A 12613-nucleotide genomic window follows, 5' to 3' on the forward strand; every position below is an offset into this window, starting at 1 on the left:
CTGATGGGTTAAAAAACAAAACGAATGAATGAAAATAAAAACAACAGCTTGAACTGAAATTAACCAGACAATAAAGCCAGTATTAATTACAGTGGCAGCACATTAATTACAAATCTGTCAAAATAAATACATTTGCAAGAAAACTGCACTTCACACAGCAGTCCATCTCATAAATAAAACATAAAAAAGACTGGAGTCTTAACAATTTATAAATCCTTTTTGATTTCTGATGGAGTTAAAACAGCCAGATTTTAGATAAAGAAAAAACATCACACCCCACATCTATAATAGGCAGGCTAATTAAAATCCTTTGTTTTGTTTTGTGTTTTTAAATGAATGCTGGTATTAAAACACAAAATCACTGTAGCTGAGACTGTAATTGGATCATTATTCTTAGTAATAATAGGCCCTTATTTTCTTTAAGAAAAGCTCTCCATTATATTTGATGATTTAAATAGGAAAAACACATTTTGGCAAAATAAAAAACTAAGAACAGTGTTGGAATACGCAAACTACTTTAATTTTAGACTGCAGTGAAAATTACATAGTTCTTCTGTTTTGAAATAGTTTGAAGATGTTTGCTCTCGTTCCCACTGAGGCACTCATCAAAAATGCATTTTCAAAGGAAGACATTACCGACAACTCTGTTGGTCTGAGAGTTTGGGAAGAAATTTAATAACCCAACTCTAAGGATAACAAAATGGGTTTCTACTTCTGTCTGAAATAAAAAAGCACATGTTGGAAATGTGGCCTCGCGCAAACAAGGTTTAGAAGAGGATAGTTGGCCATTAAGTATTTATTTAAGTACAAGATTGTTTCTTTCTTTAATGGTTGGTATTTTGAACTGAATACTTTATTATTTTCTCCCAGAATCAGAAAACAAATAAATATTCTTGTGTTCAAATAATCTCTTTTTACCTTCTTGGGAAATGCTTTAAGTAGACATTGCTGTTTGTTGTAATAACATCAATGCAGTACTCAGTCTGTTTTCAGTGCTGGATTTACATAGTATGTCTGTGTCCCACCCTTACAGTATGCTGCATAGTTGTGGAACCCAAACTTATTTTTATTCAAGGTTTCAGTGGTCAAAAGTTACAATATTAACTTAATGCCTATGTGTATATATGGGCACTTTTGTTATTAATTTTCTTCTAATTTTTCTTTTAAGCGTTTGTGTTGCTGTAACAAGTGAGTTTCCTCACTGTGGGATCAATAAAGTCTATTCTATTCTTTGTTAGTTTGTTTATTTATGTATGTGTTGTATATAAATTATCATTATAATTTAATTATTTATATAAATTATTTATTTATTGTTCAGTGTATAATAGTTGATTGGACATAATAGGTATCTTTAGAGTATTACACTGTTACAACTTTTAGTATGTGACTGATGAGCCTAATTACAGTAAGTGTTTGAACTTGAGTGCATTAAAACCTCCACTGGCTCCAACACAATCCAAAAGGAGCATCTTGATCTCTATGGCTTCATCTTAAAAGCCTGGTCTAATTGAAGACCGAGCTCTGTTTAATAAATAAGTTCATAAATTCACTCTGAAAAATCAACCAACAAAAAGAGGTGAATAATTAAACAATGAAAAGAGAAGATAAAACATTCAGTCCCATTCAAACTGCCAGTTGAAGAGGATTATAGCTGGGTTCAATCTCACTAAAAGGTTTTTTTTTCTGGTAAATTCAGACTAGAAAAAATGATCCAGTAGATGTTTGGTTGCTGCCCATCCCTTGAAGATCCTATTGAATGTGAAGCATTGCAATGAATGCAGAAAATGTAGTCAAAGCTCAGAAAATGTCACGATATAAGTATAGGCTACAGTTGTAAGAAAAAGTATGTGAAGCCTTTGGAATTATATGGGCCCCAGAAACCCATATGATTCCAAAGGGTTCACATCATTTTTTATTGATTTATTTTTTTGCAATTGTATATCATCCTGTGTTGCCTACAAACGATGGTCAATAATCAAAACGGTCAATTTTGGGGCGGAAATAACAATTCACACTCACACCCAGTGCTCACTTGGATTCTCCGATCAAGCTAAGGGTTAGTTAGGGTTATCACGTTACACACGCATGTTTCTGGCATGCCAAAACAGCCACTCAAACATGCCCAAGGAGAGTATTAAAACACGGGGTTATTGCTGCTGATTTTCAACTAAAACGCTCATTTGTGACAGTCATATCACTAACATTAGAAGGCGGGCAATGTTTTCCTCAAAGAAGTTGAACACTGAAAAACATTATAAAAATCTTTTTTCGAATTATAATTTGTCACTCCAAGTTTTTCATCCAGGCTGAATGTGAAAAAAATTGAAGAAGAAATCAAAGTAAGTACTGAAGAAGAAATCAAAGTAAGTACAAATATAAATGTGTTTAAAATGAATTATAAAAAACATATTCTGAACAAGTATATAGTGGAAAATAGATGATTTATGTGGGTGTCCTTTATTCTAAGGAAAAGTAAATTGTATCAATTGTAAAAAGATGTTTTTTTTTTCTTTTGTTGTTTTTTTCCATATAATTTGGTGGTTTTTGGTGACTTGTACCATTTTGTTTGTTTTAATGTAGGTTTTGTGTTAGATTTAGTAAACAAGTAAAAATTACTTGAATAAAGGGGTAGGGATATATAAGTTTCCACTTCAGCCTACTCCTTTTCAAACACAGAAGAAGGGATGATATGTATTTTTTATGTTAATGGTATTTTAAAAAAAAATATGTATGTTTTCTTTGTTTGAAATAAACTAAACTAATAAATAAAGAAAACAGTCTCCTACACCTATCTCCTGCATTAGCATCTGATAAAAAATAGACAGTAAAACTCTGGGATTTGAAAAGCCTGACAGATCTACATCACACTGTCAACTTACATTTATGGACCTACCAATCTTGACTCGAGATGAGGAAGACTGTTGCTGGTTTAGCATGCAGGAAACGGCAGAGAATGTCTTTGCTAGTAGAAGCTAACCATTAGCATTAGCAACTTCACCACTTAGCATAACTCCTCCAGGCTTGTGTTGTTTGTAGAGAAAAAACATCCACGTTGCAAGTCAGTAGTAGAGTCTTGCATCTGTTATCCAATCAGAGGCACATTATCCAAATATCAGAAAACAATAGTGTCATCTGAAGCTCAGCTGTGATGCGGCTCACTTCTAGTTCCTGGAAATGGTTCATCAGTTTTACTCTTTCTCCAGAATTCTCAATCCTCTCTCTCCCATTCAATAGAACTGATAAACTCTTTTTCAAAAGTTTCAGATTACTCTATAAACTGGTTAAAATCCACAGTTCTACCAATTAATTTCTCTTTTGTCAATTTACTTAATACACAATTGGAGTCAGGGAATATAACATACCTGGGAATTAATGTCTCTCCCAAGTTGGCAGATCTAACCAAACTAAACTACATCCCACTTTTAAAGAAAGTGGAAGATGATCTTGCAAGATGGAAATACCGATATCACTCATGGGGAGAGTTGCTACAATTAAAATGATGGTCTTACCCAGAATAAATTACTTATTTTCAATGATCCCAAACAAACCACCAGCTGACTGGTTTAGATCTCTGGACTCCTCAATTACCAAATTCCTTTGGCAGGATAAACCTCCACGGATTAGCTTAAAAACGCTTCAGAAGACCAAAGACAGAGGAGGACTGGATCTACCCAACTTATATTATTATTATTTCTTAGCCAACAGGCTGCAATATATACCAAGATGGTTGCAAGATAAACCACTAGATGAGTCCTGGTTAGACATAGAACAGACACTTTGCAATACGATAGAGCTTTCAGACTTACCATTTATTAGCTCAAGCATAAGACAACATGAAGGCTTCAAAAGTATTAGTATCAGCACCTCTCTGACAGCATGGTGGGAGTATCTAAAAATGACAGCGTCTTCACTAATACCATGCAGACGCAGACCTATCTGGAATAATCCTGATATTTTGCAAAATAATAAAATGTTGAACCTTCCGGACTGGAAAAATAAAGGAATCCTATACCTGGAACACATATATGAAGGATTGGACTTCATCCCATTTAATAGAATAGTCTCCCAATTTGGAATAGATAAGAATAGCTTTTTAGAATATCACCAAATTAAATCTCTAGTCAAACAAAAATTAACGCTCAATAAAATAGAATAACAAAGACCACCAAGGGTATTAGACTTTTATAATCTCAAACCCCCCAAACTACTGTCTAAAGTATATAAGACACTGTCCAAAATAGACGATAGAATAGCAACCCCTATTGAAAAATGGGAGGTGGATATATCAGTCAGCTTTGACCAGAACTTCTGGTTCCAAATTTGTTTAAAAACTTTTAAAATGATCAGACACTCCAATTTACAATTAATTCAGTACTAAATTCTACACAGAGTACACTATACAGGTCATCGGATGTTCAAGATGGGGTTTGTGTCGTCTGACACCTGTACACACTGCACAAACAACATTCCTGACAATTACATTCATGCACTGTGGTCCTGTCCACCTGTCCAGGAATTTTGGGGTAGAGTGTGTGAAGACCTGTCAAAGTCTCTGAAATGTCACATCCCAACCGCCCCCCTCTCTTTGTTTACTGGGAAACCTGGACGATGTCCCAATTGAAACATCTTTGGCTCACGTGGTTCTGACTGCCATATGAATCGCTAAGAAAACTATCCTCTTGAATTGGAAAAATAGAGATACTCTTTGCATCAACCAGTAAAGAAATCTTTTGTTGGATCATATTACACTTGATTTAGCCTCTGCTTCCACTTCAAACCAATCTCTCTGGGCTCCTTTGATCAGTTTTCACATAGCGATGACAGGAGACCATTGCTATTGTCCTGCGGGATGATGTGGGTGAGGGGGTGGAGGGTCTGAGTTTGGAGTATCTGGACATTCCCTGGAGGTGGGTTCACTGGGGGTGTCTGGGACTGTAGCCCCCCTCTGGAGGTGCTTGGGTTGCCTCGGGGGGTGGACTGCTGGCGGTTGTGAGTGGGGCCCCTTGGAGATCTTGGCGGTGGCCATGGATCACTGCCTGACAGCTGCATTGCCCCTGGAAGGGTCTGGGTGGGGGCCTGGGGGCTCGGGGTGTGGGGGTGGCTGGCCCAGTGGGGGGATCTGGGCGGGGCCTTGGGGGTCGGGTCCTGATATGTATGCTGCCGGGGAGAAGGCAGGAACATGCAGCAGTGCCTGACTCGGGTTCAGGGCCCTCAGGTAGACCTTGGCTCCTCTGCTGTCCCAACACATGGGAGGAGGAAGTCCAGGAGGGGGAGGACCCAACCTTACCTGGATGTCCTATGTCTTTTATAATCCGGAAGTAGTGCAAATGCAGGGATGGGCGTAGATATTCTGCTGGGGTGGGGCTGGGTTGGTTCCCTCGGACTCGGTGAAGCTCTTTGATGCTGCTGCTTTGGACCCTGGCAGGATGGGCTGGGGTCTCCATGTTCTGGGTGGCATTTTGACAACAAAGGTGCCTATTGGGGCCAGTGGGGGAGCTGGCTCCCTGGAGGGCTAAGCCCAACCAGCCATTCCTCCCCATCCCCACACATTTCTCTCTTCCTGCTCCCTCACATCATCACACAAACATGCACATAGGACCTTGGGGGGTGGACAAGTCATGGAGTGCGGGAATGGACCCTATTCCGGCATTCCTGTGGCAACCTACCCCCAATTTTATTTGCACCTTAAACACTTCCACCAACGACATTCCACGCAAACACACACTTAAGGCCTTAGGAGTGAGCACATTCAACGGCATTTGGCAGGGGGATTTCTCAGCCTCATCCCAAGTGCTGGTGCCCACTTCCAATTTTAAACTGCACTTAGACACTGAGGGCTGTGGGTGCAAGTGGGGTGGTGTGGTGGCATCAGCTGGCATAGGCCAGACAATGCCCACACTGCCCGTTCACCACAGCCATGGAATACACCTCATCAACACTCACTAACGCCATATTGGAGCAGGCGGAGGGAGACTAGGGGGTCTTAGCACACCTCTGTTGTTGCTTAGCTTCCTGGGGCTGGAGGCTAGGAGGGAGATCCGGCCGTCCGGGTGGGGTCTGGGGTGGTGGGTTGCTGTGCTCTATGTTGGGCGGGGTTGCCTGCTCATCAGCACGGCAGCAGAAAGGGTCGAACTCTGGGAACTGGTAATGGTTGTACCCAATGTGCAGCAGTACCGAGACCAGAGTGAATAGGGTGTGTATGGGGAGCATGAGTGGGTGTCCGATGTGCATTTTTTTAAGTCTTTGGTTGTATGTGTATGTGTGAGCATGAGGGAGGGAGTGTGTGACTGTGTTTGTGTATGACTGTATATGTCAGGTGGGGCCTTTGACTCTTCCCTTCTCCTGGGACTTCTTTTGATGATATGGATCTTCATCTCCCCTCCCTCTGCCACACCTGGTGTGGAGTGCGGTGCCTTGGTCTTCCTGGGTTGTGGCTCCTGGGTCAGGGAGTTTAAAATTTTTGGCATCTGCCTGACCAATCCCGGTGGCTGCCTGGTGGGGTCTGGGTCCCTGGGCTCTGCTGGGTCCCCAGCGGGGGTGGTCGCCCCTGGGTCGCTGGGTCCCGGGCTCGGCCGGCTAGGGGTTGGGAGGCTGCGGGCGGGCCTGTGGGCTTGCCGCCGATATCTTCCAGGACTCTGCCAGCTGCTGGTTGTGGCCCCCCGAGGCGATCCTCTGCGCCTCTCGAGGGGGGCGGGGGCTTTTCTGGTCGCATTCTCCCTGGGGTTCCTGTGATCTGGGGCAGCTCCTGGATTTCTGGGACTTAGAGCTCCCTCCATCTCCTGCACCTCTTTAGGGGGCAGATCTGTGGCCCCTCACACTCTATTAGATGCTCCTATAGAGAAACCTTACATAAACAAGCGTGTGTACACACACAGGTGCTCACATGGTGCTCTCATAAGTATGGACTTGGGCACGTTCAACACATGTCTTAAGGCTATGATGGGCACTTAATGCACTGTGATTTATTATTGTGTGACTGTTCCGTTAAACAATATTGATTATATATATTCATCAAGTTGACGCAGTGATAGCTTGATCTTGTTGTGTTGTTGGTGTCCCAGTGTTTTCTCTCTATCTTTCTGCGGGTCTAGAAGCAGACTCTTGTTCATCATTGTTCATTTTTGTTGCCACCCCCCGCACCTTTTGTCTCTCCCTTTCTCTTTCACCTTTGTCTCCGTGTCTGGTCGGAATTTAAAAGCATTCAAAAGCAATAACAATAAAGTTTTAAGTATCAGGTGTGACATTAAAAGCAGACACTTTGATGCTCCACTTGAGAGTAAATCTGTAAGGCTCGTCACCAGCACTCAGACATCAATTCTGTTTGCTTCACAGCCAGACAGGACACGGGTGGGGTGGGGGTGGGGGGGATGTTAAGTAAATAAATAAATAAAGGAAATGGTGCATCAGTTTTTTTGTCCCTAGAGTACAAATTACAAGGCATTCATTCCTACTAGAGACATTTGCAAATGTATTGATTAAATGAGTATTCTACACCTTTAATAAAATAGTTTTCTCTTATTGTTTCGGTTGTAGATGTTGACTGGTGTGTACCATTAATATAGCTTCTGACAGCTCGACCTGACACTCACAAGGCAGGTAGTGATGAATGAAAGCAGGGTAAAAGGGGTCACGGAGTTATAAAAAGAGTTGTGTAAGGTTTTCACCCTTTCTCTAGCAACAGAAAAAACAACAATTTCTGGTAGGACAGGTTGCAAAGTGAACACTGCATATTTATTTTAGAATTATAGGTTGTTTTGTACACATGCGACTAACTGAAAATGAGTTCCACACATTTCTACAGTAAGTCGCAGCAGAAGATCAATTTCAAAGTTGAGTGAAGAAACTTTAGTGGTGAATGCTAGTGCACAATAAAAGGTTTTTGACTGACAACCCTTTAGATTGTTGCAGATTTTGTTCTGACACCTTTCCAGGTGTCAACTGTATTATTTGCATGATAAATTTCTTCTGAAGCTGTCAAAGAAAGATACAAGGAAAGTGAAAGGAAAGGCAGCAAAAATGTGTCCTGTCTGTTATGGCATACATAGATTCAAATGTGTCAAGCCTTTTATTGCATTTTATCTAATTTTAGATATATTTATGAGAGAGAGAGAGAGAGAGAGAGAGAGAGAGAGAGAGAGAGAGAGAGAGAGAGAGAGAGAGAGAGAGAGAGAGAGAGAGAGAGAGAGAGAGAGAGAGAGAGAGAGAGAGAGAGAGAGAGAGAGAGATTCCCTGTTTGCGTCCACATGTTCTAGGACAGGGGTTTTCAATTTTGGGCCTGGAAGGCCATATCCAGCACATTTTAATTGTTTCTCTGCTCCAACACACTAGATACAGGCCCAGTCCCAATACTCTCACTTCCACCCTTGCACAATCCGACCAGGGGTGTGAGTGAGTAGAGTGTCTTTATTGTCAAATGCGAAAGTTGATCACGGCCCTTTTGCACCCTTGATCCACACCTCACCCAAGTCCACAGCAATGCCTTCCAGGCCCAGATGTGAATACCGCGACTCTAGGATATAACTTCCTTGCTATTCTGTTGATGTTCGCTGGTAAAAATAAATTAAAAAAATAGCAGGCTCCAATGTCCAGTAAAAGTTTTAATGTGCTTTTAGACTCATCATTCTGGTTTATTCTAACCAACTCCAAGTTATCTCTCTGAATAAATAACAGATGATAGTCAGTGGTGTGTTCACTGTGTGTGTCCACCTGATGGGGGATTTGTCTGCAGGCTCTGTGTGGCTGAACAAGGGAAAGAAGAACTGGTGAGTGGTGGCAGGCCATGACAATCAAAAGCACTTAGGGAAGTTGGTTTGGGGCCTGGTTTCTCTGCAGAGGAAGAGCCCACTTGGATGTGTGGAAGCTGCATTGTTCTCTCTTTCAAAATAGGTACAGACAGTTAGTTTTCACTTAAGAGGTTAGTTTGCAAAACATACGTAGAAAACATCTTGATAAACTGTAAAATTAAAAAATATGTGATCTGATCTCCAGTGTCTCATATGGAAGCTTCCTTCCTAAACATTTAGTTTGCCCTGCAAGAGCACAGGGTACATTCAGTCCTGCATCCAGAGCAACAGATTGTAATATTTGTTAAAAACTGGTTTATAGGAATCTCTGCTGTTAGCATATTCCTGTCATTCATAAAGCCCAAACATCCACAAGCAGCTCACTCTTTTCCATCAAGATGCATAAAAAAATATTTTTACAGCAGCTGAAAGCATGAGCTTCTCAATACATGACCCACTGACATGTTTACATACATTATTTTTCTAACTATGTCATCATCCTAAAACTAACAAGCTGTTATCGTGAGTGTGTCTTTCTGTAATTATTCAAAAATAAACTGATTTAAAAATTCAAACTCAAGCTGCTTCATGCCTTTTTCGATTTCAGATCCCACGAGGTTCAATTTTCATATGTGCACAACTGAATTTTAAGCTGATGTCGCCCATCTGTGAGCATGTTTGCTTGCGTGCATGTGGTTCATGAGCCTGCTGTGACAGGCAATTTTCAAGTGTGATTTTTAATGATACTGATCATGTTGATGCTGGTGTATTTTTACCCGTGGCTGGTTTATGCTAATGCTGCTGTGTGTGTCATTTTGTGGCTAAAATATGCATGTTGGTGTGTGTATTGAAAGAGGAAATGTTACCTTTGATGATCTGCAGAGTTTGTATAATTAGCTTTTAGAGTTTTCAAGTTTAGCAGCTATGCACTGTGTTCATTGACATTTCTTTTAGAATGTAGACTGGTTTCATTGTGCTGACTCACGTAATTTGTGTCTAGGCTGCAAAGGGAACAGGTCTTAAAACAACAACAGAGCTTGATGAGGCAATAAACCCTAAAGGAGGCACATGGTGATGAGGATAAATTCAAGAAGAGTTGAAAACTTGGGGCTAAATACACACTGAGAGAGAAGAAAACTAACAAAGACCAGGTGTGTTGATAACCAGGTGTGTGGAAGGAGAACAGAATGCACAGCCAGCTGATTAAAAAACATAATGAACACAAGAGCAGACCAGGAAAATGGAAACATGAGCACAAGACAAACAAAACCAAAGCAAAACAATAGAAAAAAAAATATTTTAACTCCTCTGGTTTTTAGTGACCTAGAAGCTCCCGCTGGATGGGGCTCGCTTAACAGGTCCAAACAAGTCAAAAGTATAAACATTAAGATCCAGTGGCCAATAATAATGCACGGCATAGTTTTTTTTTTACTACCTGCTAAGTGGTTGCGCTTGCTGATGAGGGGCGAGACAGTTTAGCACTTCGACCGCTTTTGCATGAATGTGGTCAGCTCTGGACGAAACTCAGCAGCTGCTGCAGAGCAGAGCACATGGATGGAGACGTGATGTAAACAACACGGGGTAACGTCGGTTACACTGACCTAGTTTGGATTTTAGAAGTCAAATGGTGAGCCGAAAAACTTCCTCAATAAAATATGCCAGGTGAGAGTAAAGTCATATCAGCTCGTGAAACAGATCTAATCTCCTCACTCCCTCATTCTGTGCTGGTGCGCACCACGGTGGGTCAGCCCGGTACAGATCAGCTGATCTGAGCGCAGTTGAACAGAAGTGAAAGAAATTGGATAAACCTCCAACGTTATTGTGATATTATTGACAAAAAACACAGCACAGCATTCTTTTAAATACAGTTATTCAAAAATAGGAAATGTCTCAAACTGCACCTGTCTAGGTAAATGCTTAAGCGCTCGCGCATGCTCTGTGGTTGACATCTATACGAAAGTGGATGTCCATTGCTATTGGGTAATGCTGAGCGTGCTCAGTTGAAATTGCATGAGGCTCTTCCAGATGGGGGTGGGCTTAGCAAAAAAGATGCGGACATTTTCAGGTGTGTCGCTGAAGCAGCATGCCGCACCACTCCGCTAAAGATTGGATCGGGTTTTAGTTTTACCACGAGCTGCTTCTGGGACACGACAATTTCCAGAGTTAACAGGAAATCGCATACGGTTTCATTGTAAAATCCCAGTAATTTTCTAAATAAAATACTATTGCAGCAATGTGATTTATTACCTAAGTCGATTATGTCAATACAAGTGACCTAGCAGCTTATTTACTACCAGCAGTGTTCCAGAAGTGCAACCGTGTGTTTTTCATGACTTTAATCCTGGCTTTGGAGAGGAACATTATATGACATTAAGCAGTCATATCAAACGTGATCTCTTTTTTGGTTTAATGGCGGATGGCATAAACTCAAAGGATTTTTTGGTGATTTTGCAAGTCCAGTGGAGCATGGCAGAAAAGCCACTCTGCGACTGAGATCCACCCGGGGTGTACTGGACCGCAGCGAGTCCTGAGTAAACTGTTCCGATGCTGTTCTGCTCCGCTGATGCCTCCAGTGTAAAGTAGGGGTAAGACTACCCCTTTTACAGACTTCTAAAAAAGTGGAAGCTCTGGGTTGCAGCTTTAAAACCAAGGTGCATATGGAACCTGGATTGCATGCATACGGTTAAGGTTGGTTTATGCTTGACGTGTCCGCGAGGTCCGCACGGCTCCGCGTGGAAAAGTTGCATCATTTTGCGTCATTTTAACAACCACGCCCCTCCACCGCGTCTCCGCACGGCTCAAGATTTCCGCAACGCGCACCTCGGAAAATTTCTAACCACGCGGACGGACGGATGCGGAAAAACATGGCGGACCGGCAAGAACTAGTATGGCAGAGGTTCGTAAATACAGACATTTGTATGATTCAGCTCTCAGAGATCACCTTGATCAACATGTAGTTAATAATTCTTGGAGAGAAATAGCTCGCACTGTCGGAAAAGATGAGGACGCTGTTAAAAATGCTGAAATGCCATGTTGTAAACAGTAATTTCTACTTCTACTATGGTGTAGTGTTGGATGCATGCTGTAGAGCTCCATGCTGCCCCGTTCAGTTTGGGAGAATATTGACTCACCGCAGAGACGATCCACATGAACCATAAACGCTGCGAGTTGTGAAGCGCGTTCCATCCGTGAGCCGCATCACCGCGCGGAAAGTGAATGCGTCAAGCATAAACCAAGCTTTAGTCCCCTAATAGTGAAAAAATATAGACTTCTTGTCATGGTGCAGAAGCAATACCACAGTTCTGAGGAAACTTTTAGAGAACCAGGACAAAATCTCCAGAAAGGTATCTGTTAGGAGACAAAAAGCTCACATGGCTTAACTAACCTGCACAGAAAAACACACCAGTGCCGTCATTATCTCGTCATGTTTTGTGCCTTATGAAACAAGGTGGAATATTTACAAATGCATCACAGCATTAGAGATGCATTTGCTTTGACAGAAACATGGCGTCATTAGCATCTCTTACTCTACAATCCAACCTGGATGGCACAACACACAAGCAAACAAGCAGAGAGCTCCAGTGGGTGTTCTTTGGCACATCTCTGACCTCGATAATGAGTCAATGATAGCAGCGGTGAGAAAATGTCAGAAACTCCTCTCTGTTGACCTTTGTATCAACTGGAGCATCAGTGACAGCCATTGAGCACTATTACTGACAGTAAGAGCAGGCTGGTATGAGGACATCACAGATGTCTTGCTTAAAGAAGCAACTTCTTCTGCTACCGGGACCTCGAGACGTAACAAGCAGCACTTTCCTCTTGTGTTGTAT

At 41.7% G+C, this 12613-nt stretch overlaps 1 protein-coding gene across 1 annotated transcript in view; it reads right to left on the minus strand.

The window, feature by feature from the left end:
* The window catches only part of brinp1 (bone morphogenetic protein/retinoic acid inducible neural-specific 1), a 194516-nt gene that overhangs the window by 87757 nt on the left and 94146 nt on the right, over positions 1-12613 (minus strand). The window lies entirely within an intron of this gene.

The sequence above is a fragment of the Nothobranchius furzeri genome, chromosome 6 (genome assembly GCF_043380555.1).
Source record: "Nothobranchius furzeri strain GRZ-AD chromosome 6, NfurGRZ-RIMD1, whole genome shotgun sequence".
NCBI classification, from domain to species: domain Eukaryota; kingdom Metazoa; phylum Chordata; class Actinopteri; order Cyprinodontiformes; family Nothobranchiidae; genus Nothobranchius; species Nothobranchius furzeri.